The sequence below is a fragment of the Ambystoma mexicanum genome, chromosome 5p (genome assembly GCF_040938575.1).
Source record: "Ambystoma mexicanum isolate Mex_15411 chromosome 5p, UKY_AmexF1_1, whole genome shotgun sequence".
In the NCBI taxonomy this organism is placed as follows: domain Eukaryota; kingdom Metazoa; phylum Chordata; class Amphibia; order Caudata; family Ambystomatidae; genus Ambystoma; species Ambystoma mexicanum.
In genome coordinates this window covers 781,658,506-781,682,447 of record NC_090930.1, presented here as the reverse complement: position 1 = coordinate 781,682,447, position 23,942 = coordinate 781,658,506, and positions in this window count along the sequence as shown.

Below are 23,942 nucleotides of genomic sequence, written 5' to 3'. Positions count from 1 at the left end.
AGAAATCTCGCCCCTCCTTCATCTACACTGAATTAATCACTTAAATGTAAATGTCAATATGACCCCAGCATAACTTAACTATGACCTTGGCCTACTTAACCAAACTAGCCCAGACGGCACTACTTACCTGTGCATTCATAACCATTATGGCCATTGCCATCATAACAAATCCCCCTAAGGATAGAAATTTGAGACTTAGGTCTAGATTGTCTCCTATCTATGAACCCTATAGAAACCTACCTAACAGCACCAATAGTCGAACTATGACCCGGTCTAAGAACTTCTCGTCCACATTAACGCAAACTACCAATACCACTGACCAAACTTCCCACAAAAATCACACCTCCCGAGATACCCTTTCTCACAAAACGTCGCCAACTGCCAACCTTGACAGTACTCTAATGCTAACAGGATCCCTCATAAACGCTAGATCATGTCAAGGGTTTTGACCCATGTTGAATCAATAGACTGGGTAGATGTGGGGATGAGCTGTCGCCGCCCATTATTCTATCTCAGAACAAACTAAATCAATAGACTGGGTGGATGTGGGGATGAGCTATCGCCGCCCATATTCACGCCAAAATAGGAGAACTGCGCAGTTGGCACGAGACCACTCCAAAGATACAACCTTCTTGTGGGGGGTTCCACATCACCACTCTACTGTAAGGATGCCATCAAAACAATGTTAAGCAAGGGTCCTATACTATCAAGCAAAAGACCACTCTATTGAAATGCAGTAATTCAAGACAACTAAAAAATGGATGCAGTACTGACAAATTCCCCAAGGCGGTGCTAGCGGTCTAAACTCTGACAGGGAAACTGTATTTAGGAGTTGCAAGAGGGGCAGGGACTTCAAAGCTTGTTGGTTAATTGAAAATCTTAGCCACCTGCTGTTCCCAGAGGCCAAGAGGCTGGGAAACCTTAACACCTCAGAGATTCCCACACCAGGAGGCAGGATATCACATGACCCTGTTGATTGATTGAGGAGAGACTTCCAGGCAGCCTGCTGGAGCCCATACAAAAGGCTCTTTCTGTTGAATGGGGTATGTTAATTTTGAGTGTTTCCTGTCAACAGCCCTCTGCCAGCAAGGAGAGACATGTGATCACTGACCCACCCAGACTTCTGGAGGCGGACCCAAACACTTTGGGGAGTTGAATTGCAACAAATATATATTTTATAGAAACAGTTATAACTTATTGTAACCAAATGACAGGAATGTACAACTCTGAGAGTCTTAGTATGGAAAATGCCCTCACGATTTGTGTCCAAACTCCGATTTGTGCCATGTTCTGGGGCAAAACCCTGCTAATTATGATGATTGTAGACACTGTATTTAAGCTAGAGACATGGACAGTTACTGAGCTATATGTGGAAGGGAAATGTACATTTGTATAATTTTTGATGAAAAACCAATGTTGCAAAACCCACTAAAATCGAAAATAAGTTGCCATTTTTGAATGCAAGCTCCTAGAAATGCCAGAGTCGGGACAGGGACTATCTTTAGTAATATATGATGTGTGTATGTGATGTCAAACAACTGTGTACCCGGGAAATATGTATTTGGATCAGAAATAGATTTGTGTGCACATTGACCAGGGGAGTGTCATTTCTGCAGGTCATAAAAATGACATCACTCTGACACACTATCCCTTCCCAAATCAGGGACCAAATAATCTATTGACCTATCAAATCAAGAGAGGGGCAGGCTTAGTGATGCTAGCCTCTCCACCCACGTTTTAAAACACATAAAAAGAGACTGCTGGGACAGGTAGAGACATTCAATTCCATTTTCTGCGGGACGCTCTGCCGGGAGACTCCAGACTTCACATCCATCAATCTTCAGAGACCAGAAATTTACTTCAGAACTTAAGGCAAGGGCCTAAACCCACAAACTGAGAACTCTTCTCAGCAGGCCTCAGCATCCTCAAAATCATTTGCAAACTATTCCACAGCCGGGCGAGCTGTTTGAATTCTGTGCCAAGAACTTTTGCTAGACCAGCAGAGCAGAGCTGACCCAGACCGCTGTGAGCAGAACCAGAGATCCGGATCGCAGTGAGCAGAACCGGTGCCTGATTGACCCGCCGAGCAGACAGAACCGCCGCCGGACGTGTTGACCAGATCCGTGACGAGGCCTAGTTCAAATTTATATTGTGAGTACCTAGCAGAACTGTGCAGAACCAAGTAGAACTGCCTCCTAGAAATCGTGTCATCTGTCATTTTTAAAGCTGCACAACTGTCACCTGTCAATTCTGCAGCTGCAAGCTGTCACCTGTCATTTTGAGTTTTACTTTAAATCCGAAAATCTACCTTTATTAAATCGTCCGTATCTCTGGAACCGTTTGGTCTAGGAACGAAATTTAACTAAATTTTAAAGCTGTGATTCTAGGCTTTCGAACGAACCTAGAACCGACTTCCTACTCCCTATACTTTTTCCGCAATCGCGATTTACGCACTCGAAAAATGTACCGCGATTTGCGATTTTGGCTCAATTTCTCCACTTGTCAAAATAGCAGCTCCATTCTTTCCTTTGTTAAAATCCGTGTGCAACCTGACAATCATTCATAGGGCATTGCTAAAGTGAGCCTGAACTTATATAAACTAGATCTCACTCACCCTTAATCTCTAGAGGGAATTAAAATCAGTTAGCACATTTTCCCATCCATTGCCATCACATTTAAAAGCATTTTGGGCCTGTGTGTTAAAAAGCATACCTGTTTTCCTCTAAGCTTGCTGGGGGGGAACTGCATTTTGTATTGCATTTTGTTGGGATTCTTGAAGACTGTGTGCTCTCCTTCCATTTCTTACATTGCATAGGGGGGGGGGAGTGAATTGTCAAGGAAAAGTGATTACATTGTCTTTTGTTGAAGCCATATCAAGTTATTTTCTGTACTGCATTTCATTCATCATTGCGTTTCCTTGAACCATATAAAGCATTCTTTCCCACCTTATTCTTCTGTTCCTATTCATAAGTTACCTCTTGCTGATTACTGCTCATATCCACAAGTCTAATATCCATTATCAATTTATTTATAGAAGTGTGATATATATATATATATATTGTTTACATTTTCAAATAAACCTTTTAATTTGCAAAGCAAACCTACTTCTTGGCTCAGTGGGGTCAGGGGGATTCTAAGAGGGGGGTGTTATACAAGGGTTGTCATCCAGAGTACTGAACTGGACATAAAAATACATCAATAACGGTTTTCCTCAGCATCCCAGACTAGGCATTGACTTAGCTGTAGTGTTGATTGAATATCGCTTACAATCAATGGTAGCCCATGCTACTGAAATTGCAGATATCTTAAACAATGACAACCTCGATTTACTGGCCATAACTGAGACTTGGCTACATGAAGCCGCATGACCAACGCTCATGTTAGCAGTACCTGACAACTACCAAATCATTAAAGCAGACCGGCCTAATGCCAGAGGTGGTGGCCTAGCCATTATCTTCAAAACAACCTACCCCATTAGACTTGCCACCTCTACTCCCTTCACATCTTGTGAAGTACTCACCTCCAAATTACCCCTCTCCAACAACCGTACACTAACGATCCACTTGATATATAGACCCTCTGGGCCTCTAGGCACCTTTGAAGACGACCTAACTAGCCTTATAGCCGACAACACTAAAGATCACTCCCAAACATTACTGTTGGGAGACTTCAATCTAGGCTTTAATGATACTGACAAAAAACATGCTGAATCTATTGCAACCTTACTAAATGACCACGGTCTTACACAAAAAGTCCTCTCTCCAACGCATATCAAAGGAAGGACCCTTGACTGGGTATCCGAAATAAACTGCAACATTAGCATTACCGATATTGTCCCACAACCTTGGACAGATCATCACTTAATAAACTTCTCTGCCACATTAGACCTCCTTAGCCCCAAGCCTAACAACAGGGCACCACCTCTCCCCACCAGAAGTAAGAAGGATATTACTGCTGAAAAACGTATCCCTCTTCTCCTTCCTGCCATAGCTGGAATGGAAAATAACAACCCCGACGCATTGGTAAATAACATCAACAATGCTATGTCGATGGCACTGATACAATTGCTCCTGTCAAACTGCGCAAAGCTATGCAAATAGCGCACCTAAATGCCTGGTTTACCCCCCAACTCAAATCCCTAAGATCACAAAAAAGGAAACTCCAATCTATTTGGCACCACTCCCTGTCTGAAAATAACAAAAATAACCTAACGGAATTTGCAAAAATTTACAAAAAAGAAATAACCAAAGCCAAAAAGAATACCTTCAATGATAGGATTGAGAAAGCTAAATCTAACACTAAAGAATTGTTCTCCATCCTCCGTGAACTAGAATCCCCAATCCAATCGGTAGACAATACCCCAAAGGATAAGGCATGGTGTACTAACATACAAAATGCTCTATCGAATAAAATGTTGTCCCTACAATGCAAAATCGCAAAAAAAAGGCCTCATTAACTCACACTGACCAACAAACCAGTCAACCTGCGGTGACTAGGACAACCACACCTTTTAGATTCAAGACTATCTCCATAACTGAAACAGAAAAAATAATACTCTGCCTCAAACCTTCGAATTGTAAAGGCGACACATGCCCAGCACCGATAATAAAGGATGCAGCTAGAGACCTAGCCCCTTTTATCTCGAAGTTGATAAACACCTCATTTAAAACTAATACAGTACCAGCCAACCTCAAAGAATCCTGGTTTCTACCATTACTAAAAAAACAAACTTTGGACCCCACCTACCCTACTAATTGCAGACCTATTACTACTGTGCCATTTCTTCTTAAAATCTTAGATAGAGCTGCCTACATACAAATCCAGGACTATCTGGAAGCCAACCACCTACTTGGCTCACGACAATCGGGCTTCCGCCCTCTCCATGGCACTGAAACAGCGTTGCTAGACATCAAGACACAAATAGAATAACTAAAGGACAATGGAAAAATAGCTTTGCTCCTCCTACTGGACTTGTCGGCAGCATTCGACTTGGTGGACCATGCAGTGTTATGCAATCACCTCCAATCTGCCACCAACTTCACTAATGATGCTACAGCTTGGGTCCAATCTTTCTTAGCTAACCAGACCATGAGAGTCTTCTCTACTTCAGCCTGCGCCAACCCTATCAAAATGACCTGTGGGGTCCCACAAGGCTCCTGCGTATCCCCCACTATGTATAATATCTTCACCAAGCCCCTGTTGGACAAGTTGGATAGAATGGGTGTCACTTACACTAATTATGCAGATGACACTCAGATCCTCATACCCTTTTCGGGCAACTTCGAGGCCGACTCAGACCTGGTGAACAAAATATACACCCTCATTCAGGCATGGATGGCATCCCATGGCCTCTGCCTGAATGCCGAAAAAATTGAGTTACTAATCTTAGGCTCTGAAGCTAATATCCAAAAACTCAGCCCAAACTACACATCCTTCAACATTGATAACAACCCTATCAAGGTGATGTCTGTAGTTAAAACTTTAGGATGCTACTTGGACTCCTCTCTCACTCTCAAAAAGCAAGTGAACTCCCTTGCCTCATCCATAACGTACACTTGCAAACTCATTAGAGCATCCAGACCATACCTCTCGAGAGCGAGTTGTACCATTCTAGCCAATGCTCTTACTATGTCAAGATTAGACGACTGTAATGCCCTGTACTCAGGAGCTAACAAATATATTACAGACAAAATTCAAAGACTACAAAACAACACCTTGAGGGCAGCATTAAACATCCCCTACAGAGAGCATATCACCAAATTTAGGAAAGAGGTTAACTGGCTCAAAATAACGGACAGAATTCTCCTTAAAACAACATCCCTCACTTCCAAATGCCTGAATAACCTAGCACCTCCATACCTCATGGATAATATTACTAGGAGAACAGCTACCCGCCCCACGAGATCTGCCAACTCATTTATGCTGGAGATTCCTAGGTTCAAACGCTCGACAGCAGGAGGAACCAGCTTCCCTGTTAGAGCTGCACAATGTTGGAACAAATTACCAGTTGACATCAGACAAGTACAACCCTACCGTAAATTCAGACACAAGATACTCAATTGGCTACACACTAATGTCACCTAACTGACGAATTACATTTCTACCCTCCAGCCCATACACGACCCTTTGTTTTCACCAAACTACTCGGTAGCTTGGTTAACTGTGCATGCAATGTATACGTAGGTGTGCAGACACCGATACTTCGTGATAATGCTTCCTTGACTTACCATGACCATTGCTTTGCACTTAATGTATCTTGTACCTTGTATATTGGTCCTATCGCAATCACTGTTCTATGTATTGCTACCTTTGTACTGTAACTAAGTTTTAAGATTTCTTGTTTCTGTTGCGCCCGTCTACCTCAGGGCTTGGTGCGCATTACCAAACAAATAAATAAACAAACAGACAAACAAACAGCATGTCACTTTTTGGTGACACTTGTCTGCATTTTGTACGGTGCCTGTCATTTCTGTCCCTTGGAATATCTGTGGTTCGAAATACTCCTCAGGTGAATGACTTGAATCTTCCTTTTGGGGAATACATTTTTTCTGTGGGGGTCTCAACAGTATTTTGATTATCAAGTAAGGATAAACTGTCTGTTGATTTTGACTCTTCATTTTTTGTTTCATTTCTCATTGCACATTCTTTTTAAATGTACAAAAAATCTCAGTTCTAGCTAAAGCTTATGCCCTCAAAGGTCAATCGGAAAATTTTCCTGGATATGAGGTTAAATCGACTTAATGTTCTTGGTGTACGGGGTGCCTGGCTAAATATCCCGGAGGAAAGGAGAATGTGCAGATTGTGTGGTAACGAAAAAGAGAAAGAAACTATAAGACATGTGCTTACCTGCTGCAAGAACATTAGTCCTATATATGAGAAATATTTTGAAAAATATCTAGTAGAATATGAATATGACCTTACCTACATTGCAAGTGAAAGGCTTTGGCTGAGAGGGTGGAATAAGAATCTAATAATTGCAACAACTCAGATTTGGAAGGTGGCAAACTTTCGTCTTAGGCAGTTCGAAGAAAATGGGAAATTATTAGCAAATGTATAAGTCTGTCTTCCCTCTGAGTAGGGGTCGAATTGAGTTATATTGTTTCTTATGGCGGTCATGCTATTCCTGAAAATGAATTGAATGAGATTTAGCTACCTGCAGCAGAGATGTATATAAGTTTGTTTTATTTTATTCTACAATGTAGTGCATGAAAAGAAGAAAATGGTTTTCAGTTTTAATAATGTATAATATCTATATTTGTGACAAATGTAAATGTAGGTATTATTATTTTTATGTATCTTATTGATTAATTGTGTGAATTGTTTGGACTTCTATTTTCTATTTGTTGAATGCATGTTTACTTTTGTGAAAAGTTCTTTTGAACAGAAACACAATAAAAACAAATAAAAAAATAAATAAATGTACTTATCTGTTCTTTGGGTTTTTTCTTCTTCATTTTCTCCTTTTTGCTCTTCATTTTCAATACCTGAATGGTCTAGTTCAACTACAAGTTAAACCACACTCTCTTTTTGTGTGTGTTATAATTCCCTGCATCACTTTCATTTGTTTGTTTTCTTGTTTTTAAATCGGCAAGCAATTCAGTGGTTTTATTCAAAGGTGATACATGGGCATCTGCGTTTTCATCATGGCAGAGGTGACTAACTAGTCACTTGTTGTCGCTATGTGCAAGATAATTCCCATGACCTTCTTTACCTTCACTTGGTTGTTGTTTTTGAACTGCACATAATTTTCCTATTTGCTCCGACAACATTTTATCTTGGGCCTCTAAGTACTGAAACCTGTCATTACGAGTGTGCCGGTCTGGTAACAGCAGTGCCGGTAAGCTACCGGCACTGTTGTTACCTGACTGGCATACTCCGAAGACTGCGAGCGGGTGCCTTTCAGCCTGCCAGGTCTGACCTGGCTGGCCAAACGGCACCCGCTTGCAGACCTTGACGGATGCACTGGCACCATTCATGAATAGGGCAGGTGCATCCGTTCTCCCTATTCCCATTGAGTCCAATGAGACTCGAATGGGGAGTCATTTTTTCCGGTGCCCGGCAATAGGGTATATCGGGACCGCCAGGGCTGTAATGCCCCGGTAAGTCCCCACTGCCGGGTGCGGGAAAGAAATGACTCTGATGGCAGCCGTGGCAGTATTTACCGGCACAGCTACCGCCGGACTCATAATGAGGCCCCATGTCTCTGAATTCCTCTCATTGTGGTCTGGGCCGGTAGTGGTTAAATTCACCCTGATTAGGCCTGTTCTGGTACCTTTCAGGAGATTGATTTCTGTTTGTGTTTCCCCTGAATTCTCCTGACACAGGAGGTGGAGATCATGGTGTGACCATCCTTTGACCATGGTCAACCCGTGGTGGGGACTGACTAAATTGGTCAGGTACATAATTCATATTTTGCCTTTCATTTGGTGGGAACAGTTCCCTATGCTGATTTCCATTTTCGATGAATCTATCCACACAGCTCGGTCTTTCTGGTGGCCATGCACCATTGTGTTTGAGTCAAATCTACTCTGGACCCATAATGTCTGGTATGGGCCATTGTAAATATGATTTTGATTGTTATTTAGGCCTGGCAAGGCTGGGAAAAATACTTTATGAGCTTTCCTTAACGCGAAGGGGAGAAGGCAGAGAAAGGAAGATGCTGTTTGAGCGCTGTCCAGGGGGCCACCGCAAGGGTGTTTTGCAACAGCCAACCTGAGGGTGAATCCTCAACCTTGCTGTGTCAAGGCACATGCTGAACCGGACACTTTCTAGGTGAGCATGACAAGTATAATTGAGGTGCGTGTACCATTGAAATCACAAGGGTAGATATCGATTTTGCGTGGGTTTCTGCATGTCAGGCATCCCAAAGCCTGTTTACTCCCCATTATACTGAAGTGAAGTGTATTTCCCAAGGTGGAATTCATTGCCAAAAATAATAATTGCAAAGAATAGAAGTTATCGCTTCCAGACCTAAGTGGCTCAAGGTAATTGCGTAGTATTTTCTGCCAAGTTACAGGTGGGAGAGAGGGCTACAATACTTCCCTGAAATGCTAGAGGAATCATCGCATGAGGTGGGAGAGAGCAAATTGTGTGTTAAATATAGCTGCAGGAATTGTAAACACATTGTATTATTCTAAAATAGTTTGAATTCAGCATATGCAGGTGAACAAAGGAAAATATCTGCTTAGTGCATTACATGGGCTGTTTTTTTTTACATGTGAATCTCAATTACCTATAAATTGCTTGCAAATAAAGTTAGTTCTGGTATTTATTTATCTGCCCTGGTTTCTTGTGTTATCATGCAGGTTGTATTTCACTGCATTACATGTGGTAAAATGGAAAGCAAAGATAGTCACTTAAATTGTGTTCTTCTAAGAGGCTCTAAATGAATGTTCATGTTTGGTTTACACGATAAATGTACTCTGAGATACTGCCAAAAGGGCATAGCGTGGTATTGTAAATAAAATTCTGCAAGGGCATAAATTAATAATTTAGAGTGTACTAAGTCCAGTCTTTGCTTACCGTTGGTGATCCCGCTATAAGAACAATTATTAGGCGGTACTCTGAAGTTAGGCTCAAGATTATGCCACGAAATACCAAAAATACCACCAACCAAAGATACCACAAACCAAACATATCACCAGAATACCTTTAACAATCCACCACAAATTGAACAACATAATTCGCATACAAATAATGCAATACTCTCGTAAAAAACAAAAATATCCATCGGAAAAGAGTTAGGGAAATTACCTATAAAGTTAGCCTTCAAACATTGGGAATAACAATGTTAAGGTTAAAACTATTATTAAATACTCAGCACAGAATAAAACCAACATTGCTTTTTTTTATTTTATTCATTAAGCAACAGTAACAAATTGATTTGAAATAATAACACCAGTAGATATTCCTAAAACATACTAAAACAAGAATTTAAAAGGAATTTGAACAATTTTCATTAGTGACATTTCTGATTTTAGATATATGTTTTCTTTCAGAACTCTCACCACAGTCTATCACAAGACCGTCTAAAAAAAGGTTCCACTCAGGAATTACTTCAGGTCTCAATTTAGGATGGCTTCTGCATTCAATTGTGCTCTTAACCAGGCAAGAGTTTTATTTTGGAAGGGCTCGCAAGGTTCACACCCAGAACGTTGGAAACATTAGCCATGGAAAATATAATTGCCCCATCTGATGTTTTAAAATGTAGGCATATCTTCTTTAAATCTTAAAATATTATTAGATTGACTAGGCCCAAGATGTGATGTCCCAATTATGGGCGAGAGCCTAAGTATTTGAAGTAGCCAGATCTTCTGTTGTGCCGATGGAGTCCATAGATGAAATCTAGACCATACACGCTATTTGATGCTCTGCTGCATTGGGTAGTTTAGCTTATATGTCCAAAACAACAGGATACACACTATAAAAGATCCTAATGGCAGATGAAGGTTGTACAAACATTGTTTGACTACAACAGTTCTTAATAATCACACTCCTTAACAATGACATTGAAGCAGAATCATCCCTGGTTGTAACTAAATGGAGTGCAAATTTAAAATGTAAAATTTCTGCTCTTTGTTCATCTATATGTGTCAATAAAGTTGAAAAAGAGGATGAGGGTGAAAGCATTGCCACTTTATCAAACCTTAACTCAAAAAACTGCACATACAACAGCAATATACAAACAAAAACCTTAACAACATTTTAAAACAAAACACTGAGTTAAGGCTCTAACAATGTTGGTTTTATTTTAGGTTTAGTAAAAGGTTAAACCCTATAAGTAACAGGTTAAACCCTATACATATTTGTATCGATTAAATTACTGACAACAACAAATAATGTAATTTATTACATCAATTACTACATCACAAATCACATTGTTATTACATGTATTGTTATATATTTTGATACAACAAACCTATTTTAGGAGCAATGACGAGCTGTACTGGTCATAGACCAACACATTTATGGTAATAATTTAACAAGACATCAAGTAAACATTAGTAATAATTGCCAAATTTCAGTATATGGACTGGTGTGTGCACATGATAGCTGAAACTAGGTTACAGCAAGGTGTTGCTGGAAGAGGCAGGTCTTCATTTCCTTCATAAACTGAAGGAGACTTGGAGCAGTCTGGATTGCCACCAGGATTCAGTTCCATGAGGACTGTTACTCTAGTTTCCTGCCTGGTGATGACCCTACTGAAAGATGACCATGTTCCATTAACTCTATTTAGTTTAGCCATCACCTAGGTTGGTGTGTTGGTTTTGTTTGTCTTGTAGGTGAGGCACACAAATGTCAACCACATCCTAGCTGGAATAGGGAGCCCGTATAATTTGCAAAAGGTTGGGGTGAGGTGGTCAACATTCCTAGCACCAGTGATAAGGGAAGCCATGGGATGGTGGGCTGCTTTGAGGGGGAACAGGTGAGCAGCAGCGAACCCTGTTAGAAGGGTATTATCCCCGTGTGTATTTGAGATCAATAAAGCCTGCACCACTGTTCGGAAGTCCTGGAATGAGAGCAATGGCTTGATCATGTGGAGTAAAGAGATCTGATACCATGCCATTTTAGCTTTTTTCGTGATGTGTTGTTCGAACGATAGATTGCTATCCTCAATGGAGCCTATGGATTTGGCTGCATTGGTGAGTTGAGGGCTTTACCTGTCCAAGTGCATTTTTCCTAGCCACTTTAAGTGGGATCCTGTTGGAGGGTTTGCCCAGGAGTATGAATTCTGTCCTGGCGGGTTTAAGCTTTGAATAGATACTTGTCATCCAAGATTGAATGGTTCCATGCTATGAGGGCAGGTGGCCGATATCTAGTGGGCCCCTGGCCTTTAGGTACAATTGTGTATCTACTGCTTACTGGTGCATCGCATTGTGGGGATATTATAGGAGTAAGCCCAGTGGTTCAGCATCATCAATGGGCATAACTCTGTCACAATGTATAGCGCCATGCAAAGTATCCACATATTATCATATGTACTGGGAGTTAAACAATCACAATAATACAACATAAAACAAACCATACATAAATACAAACAACTCTATTTGCAATACTCACATTAAAATCTGCAATTAAGCTTATTTCTAATGCTTCTCTAACAAAAGTATTTAAAGCATGAATGACTTTGTCATGTTTTGCGCATAGAAGAAACTCCAAAGTGGAAATACTAGGCTTGTGTTAGGGGAGTTTTCCTAAAGTCCCAGTTGGAGGTAAAACTTTAGAAAGCTATCCCAGTGGTTTGTAGATCCCCAACTCTTAGTATCAGTCTGTACTACTCAAGGAACTTGGTAGAGTGGCAGAACAGTCAGGCTTATCTTAAGAGGAAGATGTGAGCTTTAGGTAAGTACACTGAATCTAGCTAGCAATGCACAGCAAATAAATACTTACACATAAATTGATACCAAAAGATAGATTTATTATATTTGCATAAGTGTCACTGTTAAATACTTACAATAAACCAACACACAAAGGTATACTTTACAATATTTTCAAAAGGCCACTTCTTACAGGAGTTTGACAATTCTACCGTACTATCAGTAATTACATGCACCCACAAAGTAATATGGTAACTGTATTTAGTCTGCATACACATATAAGATTTTTGGGCAGGTTCTAGAGGCGGTTTCCTTGCACAGGAAGTATTTTAATGTCCTAAAAGTCATCCCTAGCTAAAAGGCAGTTCAGAGATGCTTAAAGTCTTGAAAAGCAGCAGAAGTTCCTGTGGATACTTTCTAGTCTCTAGGAAGGAAGATAGAAGAAGACTTAACCAACCTTGGAGACCATGTTATAGGACTTGCTAAAAGGACACACACAGCGGCTTGGGTCGGAGGTAAGAGGGGGTTGCTCGGGACACCTCTACGTGCACTCAAATGCACTGGAGTGACTTTCTGGAATCAGGTAAGCAATGCACTTTTCCGCAAAGTACCTTAGGTTTGAAGAAAATGTTCATGGTGGATGCTCTGCGATGTTGCAGCTCAGGACCTGAGCTCCGGATTCCTTGGTATCATGATGAAAGGCAGTACAGTGGATGGGATCGCTCAACAGCAGCCTTGAGGGAGGACCTCTGGCATGGCTTTCCTCAACTTCTTGGGTCACTCTGTGGTTTTGGCACCTTTTCTGCAGCAAAAACAAAGGACACAATTTGCCTGGTCAATATTCTACACTTCCTACAGTCCCACACTCTGCTCAGGGGGTCTGAGTGAGTTAGATGAGATCTCTGGCGTGTCCTTAATTGCTCAGCAAAGATTTGGACGGATTCAGCCTTTCCATAGTGATGCACACGAAATGGGATGCAGGTCTCCTGGTATTGGGGTTTCGCAGCTCTGAAAACTCACAGGAACTCAGGAGATGGCTCAAAACAAAGTTCGGCTTGGGACTGATTGTTCCCACCAGTGAAAGGGAAGGAGTCATCCTCTTCAGAGTTTGTCTGTTACACAGAAAACCAGGTCAGGATAGCAGTGGTCACTTCACAGTGTTGCAAATGGTCTGTAGGCGTCTCTGGTCATCTTCTTCTTCAGTTACTTCAGCTTCCAGTGGTCAACTTTTCTCTCCAGGAGCCTCACCTTTTTTACAGTTCCAGCACACACTCCTCTGCAAACTCTCTCAGCAATTTACATAAAGGTGCATTTGGCTGTCCAATCATGACAGATAGACTACCAGTGGGAGCTGGTTCTATTCAGGCACTCTGGCAGACAAAGGACAGGGGGTGGAAAACTCCTCCCCCACTTCCTGCCTGCCCAGACACTCTAGAGCCTAGGCGGGGCACCCAATGATTCCCACCAAAGGCAAAACACACACACAGGCTTCCCTCTCCCAGAGTGGTAGAAGAAGGGCTAACAAAGAAGAACCATGATCGTAATGGCAAAAAAAGAAGGGAGTCCCCAAGTTGGTACTTGTGTGCCCCTATTGAGCACTACCGAGGCTAAGAACATAGCCTGCGGTACACATATTACACAATAATTAGTAGAAAACATCCACTGCCACCGGTCATAACTAGGAGATTTTCTATGAGACGAAAAAGTCACAGGAGCAGAGAGAAGGGGTATACTAGGTATCCCTTTGGCACTCCACATAAGGTGGTGTGTGCCAATCTCTCAGACTATAACGCTTTTGGAGAGATATTAAGTATTTCTCTATCCTTAAGAACTGTAGTTAGGATAAAGCAGATCATCCCAAAGGATGACCCTAAGGGTCCCCAGCAACACTCCCCATAAGGAGCTGTATTCTGCAGTAGTAAAACATAGATGCCTTTAAGTGTTTTGGAGGAAAATAGACTCCATACGACAGGTAAAAACACAAAGAATAGAGTTCCAAAAGACAGAGCCCATTAGAATGAATGAGTGGAAAAAGGCTCCACTCATTCAGGATTAAAGAAAAAGGTACTGAAGTCCAGCAAAAGGCGCAGGGGGGTCTCACTAGCAGAGTGGATGAAACTTAAAAATGATAAATCTCTCTAACAGCTTGCTATTATATTTGAATAATAATAGTCCCAGTCATAATCTTCCCAGATAATTATATTCTGTGCAATTTAGCAACAAATGCACATAGCTTCCATTACTCCCAAACTACAATTACAAAACCATCTATACATGCATTGTTCCAATTTCTAATTCTTGCTCTGATTTTTAGTCTGAGCGGGTGCAGAGCTGTTAAGTATTTCCTAAGCAACAGCGAGTTCCTGTTCATTAGATATACTTTGCTTTAAAATTGACCTTTTAGCTCAGCACATATAATCAGCAAGTTCATTTTTTAGGCATTTTCCCAATCCTTCTTCTGACATCCTTCATCTGCTGCATCATGTATTTTCCTATTTAAATCTCCATAAGTGTAACACTCTGTGCTCAGAAATAGATTTGGTATGTCTCACGATTCAATCAATTTACTCAGTGTGTTAAACTACTGTTACCCCTCATATCCGTACCTCCAACAACCTCTGCTAATATAATTCGTCAATAATCCTATTTTCGTTTATTCTAACTTTATTGTCAGATCTAGCATCTTAATTTACGCCTGCCTCGCGATCGGGCACACCCCTATTTCTAATCCTAAACCACAGGTTGCAGTACACGTTAAGACTCCTAAAATAAAGTGCAGATATTTTTTGTAACCTCTAGTTCTTTCAAACATCAGCTTCTCCCATCAATTTCAAAGTTTCTTTCCATTGAGAAATTTCTATTCATGGTTATTCTTGAGATCCTTATGCTGCCTTAATTTTGACTTGTGAAGAGCAAAGTTTGGATTGCCAAAATGTTCGGGAGAGGGAACCCCAAACACAGCCATGTATTACCCTACTCAACGCTCATAAGTAACTAATATGATAATTTACTCTGTTATATGTATCCCTTTGGATCTATCAATTACATTTTTGCAGAGACCCAAACTGATATCAATGCCTGGGTTTCAGCTCTCCTGCTCTGACTCATATCTCCCCTGGATTGCACAATAAAACCAAGATGCAATTGGCCACTTTCTTCATCACAGAGTTGATGACTGACAAAAGGGTCACTCTGCACAGGCAGGCCAATCAGAGGTTTAGGAGACAACCAAAGCTCTCTCTCTAGCATGACCAAATGATGTGATCTCGCTGTAGAGTCGCTTACTTCATACATCCATGCATGGCCGTGGAACTTCAAGGCATGGTAAACAAAGATGGCTTCCACCTTTCACTAATTCTGGTCTCACACAGTCAATAACATTGATTATCGAGGTATAATACCTATAGTGGCCCTCAAAGCCCTTTTCTTCATTGAGCGTAATGTGTTTCTAGTTGCATGAAGCAAGGTAGAGGGTGTAGTTCTTACAAATGCAAGTTAGAGCTTATTGTCTCAGTTATTCACGGCACATGAGAAGAAACATTATATATCTTTTAACATTTTCTAAAGGACTTTCGTGCACTGAAATGTGTTTTTGAAATGTTAGTTGAATAACTGAATGTGACATGATGTGAATGATGACAGGCGAATGAACAATTCATGCAGAGGATTATTTTAATTCTTCAGCACTTTCATTGCAATTAGAATTGTATAATTATTCTGTCAAGCAGTTCTCTTACATTTTTTGTGTTGAACAGTACATTTGCACTGGCAGAGTCTGTACTAGGTTAGTCATGAGCAGCACATGAATATATCATTAACAGGAGAGTGACAGAAGGCGCTCAGAGCGAGCAGAGAAATGCCAGAAGCTGGAGCTATTTTGGCAATCTAAAACCCAAATTTCTATTTGACATGTGCAAGAATAAAATTACAGAGATGGACAGAGCATATTTAGAATACGTATTGCGACATCTAACTGCATGCACTAAATTTACATTGTGCTGGAAAGAAGCCTTACAAGTAGGATGGGACATAGAACAGAAAAATATGTATTGATCATTGCTGTGGTCCTCATTGTTGTTTCCAGTTGAAATTGCTGGAAGATATTTTCCATTGCTTCCATCAGACATTCATGCCTACCGTATTATCTGCCTGAGGTGTAACATGACTCGGAATGCAGGTAACCATAAGGAGGGAGTGGGACTATGACATACACCATGCAATGGCACACCGTTTTCTGATGGTTTCTGGTGTATTATATTAAAGTATTTCTTATTGGGCCCTTTGAGCCGTACATGGACTGGGTCAGTTCAGCCTACAGAAAATGGACAGAATAAATGTCCACTTGTGCTCATCTAATTTCCATTTGTGCTTCTGTAATTTGGCCAGAATGTGAAGTGGCAATTCACACGAGTTCAGCTCTAATTGAATTCAACTCGTAGCCACCATCCTTGGTGCATCCAATAACCAATAGACTTAATTTGCTAAAAGCCTTAACATACACCTCTGCACAACTTTGGGTGTATGATAACAATCAACATTATAAGAGTCATTAAGGGTTTGCTGGTAACCCACCTGTAATACTGGTGGGTTACCGGCAAACCACCCTTACCGTTACCGGGATATTACGGGTGGCAACAACAGCTGTATGTTCCCATTCCATCGAGTCCAATCGAACCCCATGGAATGGAATTACCACAATCACCAGCACCAGTAATAGTGGTGCCAGTAATTGTGGCAATTCTTTGCCGATAGGGGCCTGAACTCCTGGCAGGTCAGGCCTGCCGGTAGTTCACTGCCTCTACAGGCAAACTCTGAGTGTGCCGGTCCAGTAAAAATACCCGATCCTGTATTACCAGCATTTTTCCTGGCATTTTAACCAGACCGGCACACTCAGAATGAGGTCTATATGTCACCTTGTTCTCCGAATGGTCAACATATACAAGGTTGTCAGTGATGGTTGCCTTACCGGCACCTTGCTGTGCCCGAGTACTGAGCTTTTCGGTGGATGCACCTAACACAGCCCAGTAAGTCAGTGATAACACAACCATGATGTAACCAGTTCAAGTGCTACACAAGCATTAGCTGCCACTAGATACAAGATGATTTCCTTTTACCGGTATACTCACTCAGCACAAAGAAATGCTATGAACCTGATGACACAATACAACATGGGCGCATAACATACCCATATTCCCTGACCAACATCAGCACTACAATGGGGGTTATCAGGAGTTGGGCGGTATCCCGGCGGTAAATGTGCTGGGATAATGTCCACCACTATTAGTGTAACTATAACTTGGTCCGGCGCAGTTTGCACCAGATCCCGGGTGCGCGGGGGGGCGGGAAGCCCCCATTCCCAATAAACCCAATGGGGGATATTGGGCACAATTACAAATTGACAATGCACACTAAGGAGTTGAGGAACCCTACAGAAATACTACACACCATAAAAACAGTTGCGCATCACACATCTCTAGACCATTTACTGTAAGACATGCTGTACACTAACCCTAGCAAATCACGTATGGGTGTTAAGGAAGCCACAAAATAAGGCCCCCTAAAGGAACATAGCCTTAAGAAAACAAACAACATAGGTGTTGGAGAAAGACATGAGATCAGCTGCCCCCAGCTGGAATTCACCCCCAGAAAAACAGTCCCATCAGATCTTATTCTGGCAATGCCCGGTCATGTACTTTCTCACCATCCAGACAGTCACCAGCATAGTGACTTGGGCACAAGAATATTGAAAATCAAGGAAAATGACAACACATTCCACAGTCTATATAAAGGCTGCAAGACCAGAACACCCGTTGGGCATCTTTTCATAAGGAAAACAATTTTAGAAAATGTTCGCTTCCATGGAATCTATTTATGTACATTATGCATAATGCATACAACTGTTAGTGCCATGAGGCCAGGCACACGGAAATACCTCGTAACATCACATAACGTATTATAACACACTTTGAACAGTCACACAAACAGGAGTGGGTTTACTTTGCCCAATGATACTCCATCCCTGATTCACATATCTTGGAATCCAAATCCAGGTTGTTGTAAGTTAATGCACAAACCACACAGGGATGAATCTTGTGGTGTGCCACCCTGCTCTGGGCCAGACCTTAGCAGTGCAGTGCCTCTAAATTTATTTTAACCCCTCTCACATGAGTGAAATACATGATTGGCCAAGATCTATTAGGTTCTACAGACTACTGCCACATCTCTAAATTGAGTGGAGCAACCAATATATATGCAAGGGCCAGGCATGGGAACCTGAATGGTTATTTGGGTACTGACAGTGTAAACATGCTCTGTGCGACTTCACAGTAAATAAGTCTCCTTTGTAAATGAAGGTCTGACATTTAGTGCCACATGTTTGGAGATCTTTGCAATGCAATGAGGTTCATTCTTTATTAAACCATATAATGCACAGAAAGGACTTCTAATATACATAACAGCATGTAAGCAGTCTTCGCCATCCAAAATTGATAAACTGCATATGCAGGTGCAAATCATGCATGGAAAGTCATGTGGTCCCAAGATCCAGAGTACGTTTGCATCTACACATGCAAACACTTGTAACCAATCATAAATGCCACTGATATAACTGTGCATGGCTGGAGGCATTTACACACATTCCTATGGCATCTTCTTGCTTTTAGCATGTGGAAATAACATGCAGAGTCCAAAGGACACCAATGCATCTCTACCTGCATCAAAACCAGATGCAGTTAGAGATGCTGTTGGATTTGTGCCACAAAGCAGATGGGGGTGGTGGAGTGAGTCTATCAGATCCTTGCTCGCCCTCACTCTACTGCAAATCCACTCAAAATCAATCAAAAGGTTTATTCGAATGCAATTAATCAAACTGTGCATCTGCATAGCCAGGATAACACAGTAATGGTTTAAACAAATGCATAAATGAGAAATGTGCATTTCATCTTCATGAAAATTTATAAACATAATTTACAAATCCACCAGAAAAGTATGTTGTGTTAAAAAGTGCATGGTTTTAATGCAACTGACACTACCACTACCAAAATGCACAGTCATGTATTTTGCACAGAACTGGCTGTACCGTGTTGTGAATTGGTCCCTTGATCTTCACTGCCCCAAAATGACCTAATTGTAGGTAGAATAATTACTTAGCAAAGTGTATCACCAGCTAGGAGGCTCTGTAATGCCAGCACAACAATCATTGTTTTAACTTTGATTGCTCACCCATCTTTTATCACCGAAAGCAGCGGCCATGTGCTGGGCAGCAACAGCGACATTGCAACAAGAAAGCTGTTTCGGGTTTTAGCCCAAAGGGATTTCAGAAGTGAATTCACTGGACAGACACAGTGGAATGGCACTAAGCTGTCAATGGACCTTAGAGTATCATTATCTAAGCCTGATGCAGAAGCTGACAGTAGGTATTTTGTAAGTGAAGGCAATCTTGTATGGAAAAAGATGAGTATGTGAGGTGAGCAATTCCTCAGACAATATCGACATCAGGTGCTACATCAGAGGGAAAAGTAGATATTACGTCAGCAGACATGTACATCTGTAGTAGTAGAAGTGTATCAAAAAGTAATGGAACTGTGACTCGGGAGGGTGACACAGTAGGTGGGAGTATGGTGAGACACACATGTCAGGGGGTTTTGGTTTTTCAGTTGAGGCAGGTTGACAGCTAAGTGTGTGGAAGGGGGAAAAAAGACCTCCCTCTATTGGTTTTTTGTCATTAGGAATATTTATATATAACCTTTGAAAAATCCTTTACTCTCTGATGTTACCTCTGTTGGAACACATAACTAAAATCAACCTGAACAGATGCTGCTTCAACAGGGGTCTGAAACTCGAAAAACATGCACTCGCATGAGTACAATTTAGTAATGTTTTCCAAAACCTGGTACCCAAGACTGAAAGTCTTTTATTTCCTCTGGCTTGACAAAGATGAAGTCTATGATCCTCCCTGGAGCAGATGCTCCTTCCATTCTGTGATATATCATGTGATGCTGTCCTTAGGGTAGGCAGGAGCCTTATATATGGGTGCATTATAAGATGATGCGGAGAAATGTAAGCTGAATTCACTACTACACAAGAATTCACAACAGGTTTCTGTGAGCAGCGTGGACATTATCACATTTCCAGAAACAAACCAGTTTTGAGCCCGGAATCTGGTAATAAGTTAAATTGAAATACTCCCCACCCAGGAGTGCATTAAAATAGTCCAAACTACCAGTCTCTTAGGCTCCTATTACAACTGAGCACTTGTCCAGTGACAAAAAGTGACACATCTCATGTAGCTACCTCAGATGAAAATAGCATGCCGTGTTAATAGCCTGGACCTTTATCAATGAAAACATCGAGGCATTTAACCTGACATGCAACCATCCAGGCTTTGTGAATTTACAGTCTAACGAATGCCAGTCTGGCTGTAACTGCAATAGGGTGGTTAAACGCAGAGTCGAATCTCAGGCACAGCAGCAGGGTAGATGCTTATGCCCTGCAGCCTCAAGTCACTGGGCATCCTGAGGGTAGTGGCACCCAGAGTAGAAGAAAGAGCACAGAGGGCCCCTCAGAATTGCAGCAGATAGATATATGGCTAGGAAACCATCCACCAGTGCGGGCACTTTGTACGCTACTCTCTCATATGGTAGTAGTTCATTTATTAGAGACTAGAGTACAAGAGTATCAGATTTGATAAGTGCATTACACGTATGGTAGGGTAGCCACGCATGCAGGCAGGGACAGCTCTGTCTGAAATGATGTGCAGGGTCTACATGTTTTAAATGCAACTGTTGATGAGAGGAATTCCCTGAGGAAAAACAGACAGCAGTGTTGAAATAGCTGCATAAACATTCAGCAGACGTTATCTGCAGCAGGAATGGCATGTACACTATTCAGACAGGGAGCCTTTGTGGACTAAATGGGTCAGCACCGAGTAGTAACATCCTTGACATGGTCAGGTAGAGGCCTGGTCTGGATTTTTTTTAGCCCAGAGATCAAAGAGGGCAGACATTTTAAGGACAAGCAGGGCAGCTGACTAGTTTCCAACCTTGAGTCCAAGGTGGAACGTTTTACTTTGGTTTTCCTACATGCATCTCATTATGATGACCCCAGTCCATTAGAAATGCTCCAGTTAGAGTACTGTTAATGGCCAAAACTACTGTTTATACATGGGCTTTCGGTTCCATGTGATAATTCCGCCGCAAAAATATTGCGATACAAAAATATCGCCATATTTTTGCAGCGAAATTCACAATGGACCCTGCGGCAGACACACCCGCAACCCCTGCAACATTTTTTTATGTGCGGTGGACACCCCCGCAACCCCCGCTCCCACATAATATCCCCAATTAAAATATCGCCTATGGCGAACCAAACGGCCATATTTACGGCAATATTTTTGTTGGGGATATTATTACCTGATACTGGGCTTTCGCTGGTAGAGATATAGTGCGACAAATAACGAGTGGAAAACAATATTAAATATTTGTACTACTCTGACCCCCTCAGGCACTATGCAATAAAGAAAGGACTAGCTGGGGTATTGCGAGGCTTGGAGTCGGCGATGCGAGTTCGTAACTTCTTTGTAGATTGGAGAACCAGTTTATCAACCAAATTAAAGAGCCATTCGTGTTGCTTATTGACTGATTCAGTAACCGCTACGTGTGCGGAATTGACACGTTTTTTGAAGAAGGAATAAATACTGCTGGAAGTTGATGGGAGTCTGGCACAAGCCACCGTATATGTTCCAGACGGAACATACCTCTAAGCAAAAGATTTCGACAGTTATCCGGTTCCTAATTATAAGGAATTCCACTCTTCGCATTATACACGAGATACTCATAGTAACGTGGTCTCTGTCTGATTAGGCAGTTTACCCTCATGAGGAGCAGTCAGAAGTGTGTACCCATTGGAAGATGGACAATTACCAAGGCCATGTTATGACACATTAGGCTTCATTACGAGTCACCCGGTATGGAAATAACGGTGGCGTTAAACCCGCCGCCACTGTTGTTTCCATACCGGGTGATCTCGAGTCCTGTAGGCGGAGGTGTCATTCCTGCTAGGTCTTACCCGGCGGGTTTAACACCGCCCGCCTGCAGGCGGACGTGGAAACACCAGCACCATCACGAGATGTCCTATGGGACTCAATGGGAATGGGGATTTACGGAATTCCGCCTCCGGAATTCCCAGGTCACCGGGGTTGTAATGCCCCGGTAATTCTGGGAACCATGGAGGCGATAGTGCCATACAAGGGCGATCTCTCTCTGCAGCACAACGCCAGCCTGTAGTTACCAACTTACACCGGTGACTGCAGAAAGGAACTTCAGCAGCTTGGGGAAAAGCTATGGCTGAAAAAAAAAACAAGCCGAGATGGCAGCTCCGATAGGTGATGATGATGAACGTTTTCATAGTCCGGAAACACGAATGGAAGGCAGAGAATCACACGGGCAAGAGCTGGAGACAGGACTGTAGATGCAAGCAACTGCAGAAGCGAAGGTAGCACACGGGACTGAGGCGAGCAGGATGAACATCAGGGAGAGTAGGAGAAAATCAGGTAGGCAAGTAACAGGAGAAGGCAACTTACACTAGCGCTGCCATCCGTAACTAAGGAAACTGGGTTGCAATCCGAGGAGCACTGGAACGCCGGAGGCTAAAGTACAGTCCGCCATCTTGGGAAAAGACTAGAGCACTGCAGATGCTCATAGCTTGTAAGTGTCGACACATGCTGTGTGCAACCACTTCCACCTTTTCCAAACAGTATAGCGTGGTGTCATGACAGTTAGTTGTAAGCTATTAGCTAACCCAATGTACTGTGAAATTGTCTGCAAGCTACTAATTTATTGTTTGGTAAATTACATAGTGGCGACCAATTCTGGAGTAGTCCGGGATTCTGTGAAAGCGTACTTCCTGGGAATAACAGCCACTTCCTCCACTCACCGCAATAGGTTTGATCAGAGAGAGAGAGCGAGAGAGAGAGAGAGAGAGAGAGAAGCTTCAGGCAATATTAACTAAACTAGAAGCCGCATTCTAACGGGCTTGCAGGAGCACATTGCTGCAGAGAGATGGAGGGCAAACAAGATTGTCTCATATTGGCAAGAGCAGATTCAGAATCACCTGGATGCTGTCCTTTGCTGAGTGGCCTACAGGGGAACATGCATGAGTTCTCCAGGCCTACAGGAAAACATGCATAAGGATTCCAGGCCTACAAAGGAATATGTATGAATACTCTGGGACTACCAGAGAACATGCACAAGTGCCCCAGGCCTACAGAAGAACATGTATGAGTACTCCGGCCCTACAATTGAACATGTATGAGTACCCTCGGCATAAGAGAGGACATGCACAAGTACTCCAGGCCTACAGGAGAACATGCACGTATGGATTTACTATTTGATTGTAGTTTACTTTGCCCATCCTGAATGGAAGCCTACAAGCTCCAGAATGCAAACTAATAAGAACAGACAAAAAATCTCATACAGACACAAAGTTAAATGAAATGAATAACAAAGTAATTGTTTCACAAAGCTTGTTCTGCACCCCATAATTTCTGAAAGAGCTTATATAATTTGAAGAAAAAAGTGGAAGTTACACTTTCCCATCACTAATCACTTCCCGTTTTACATAACCTGC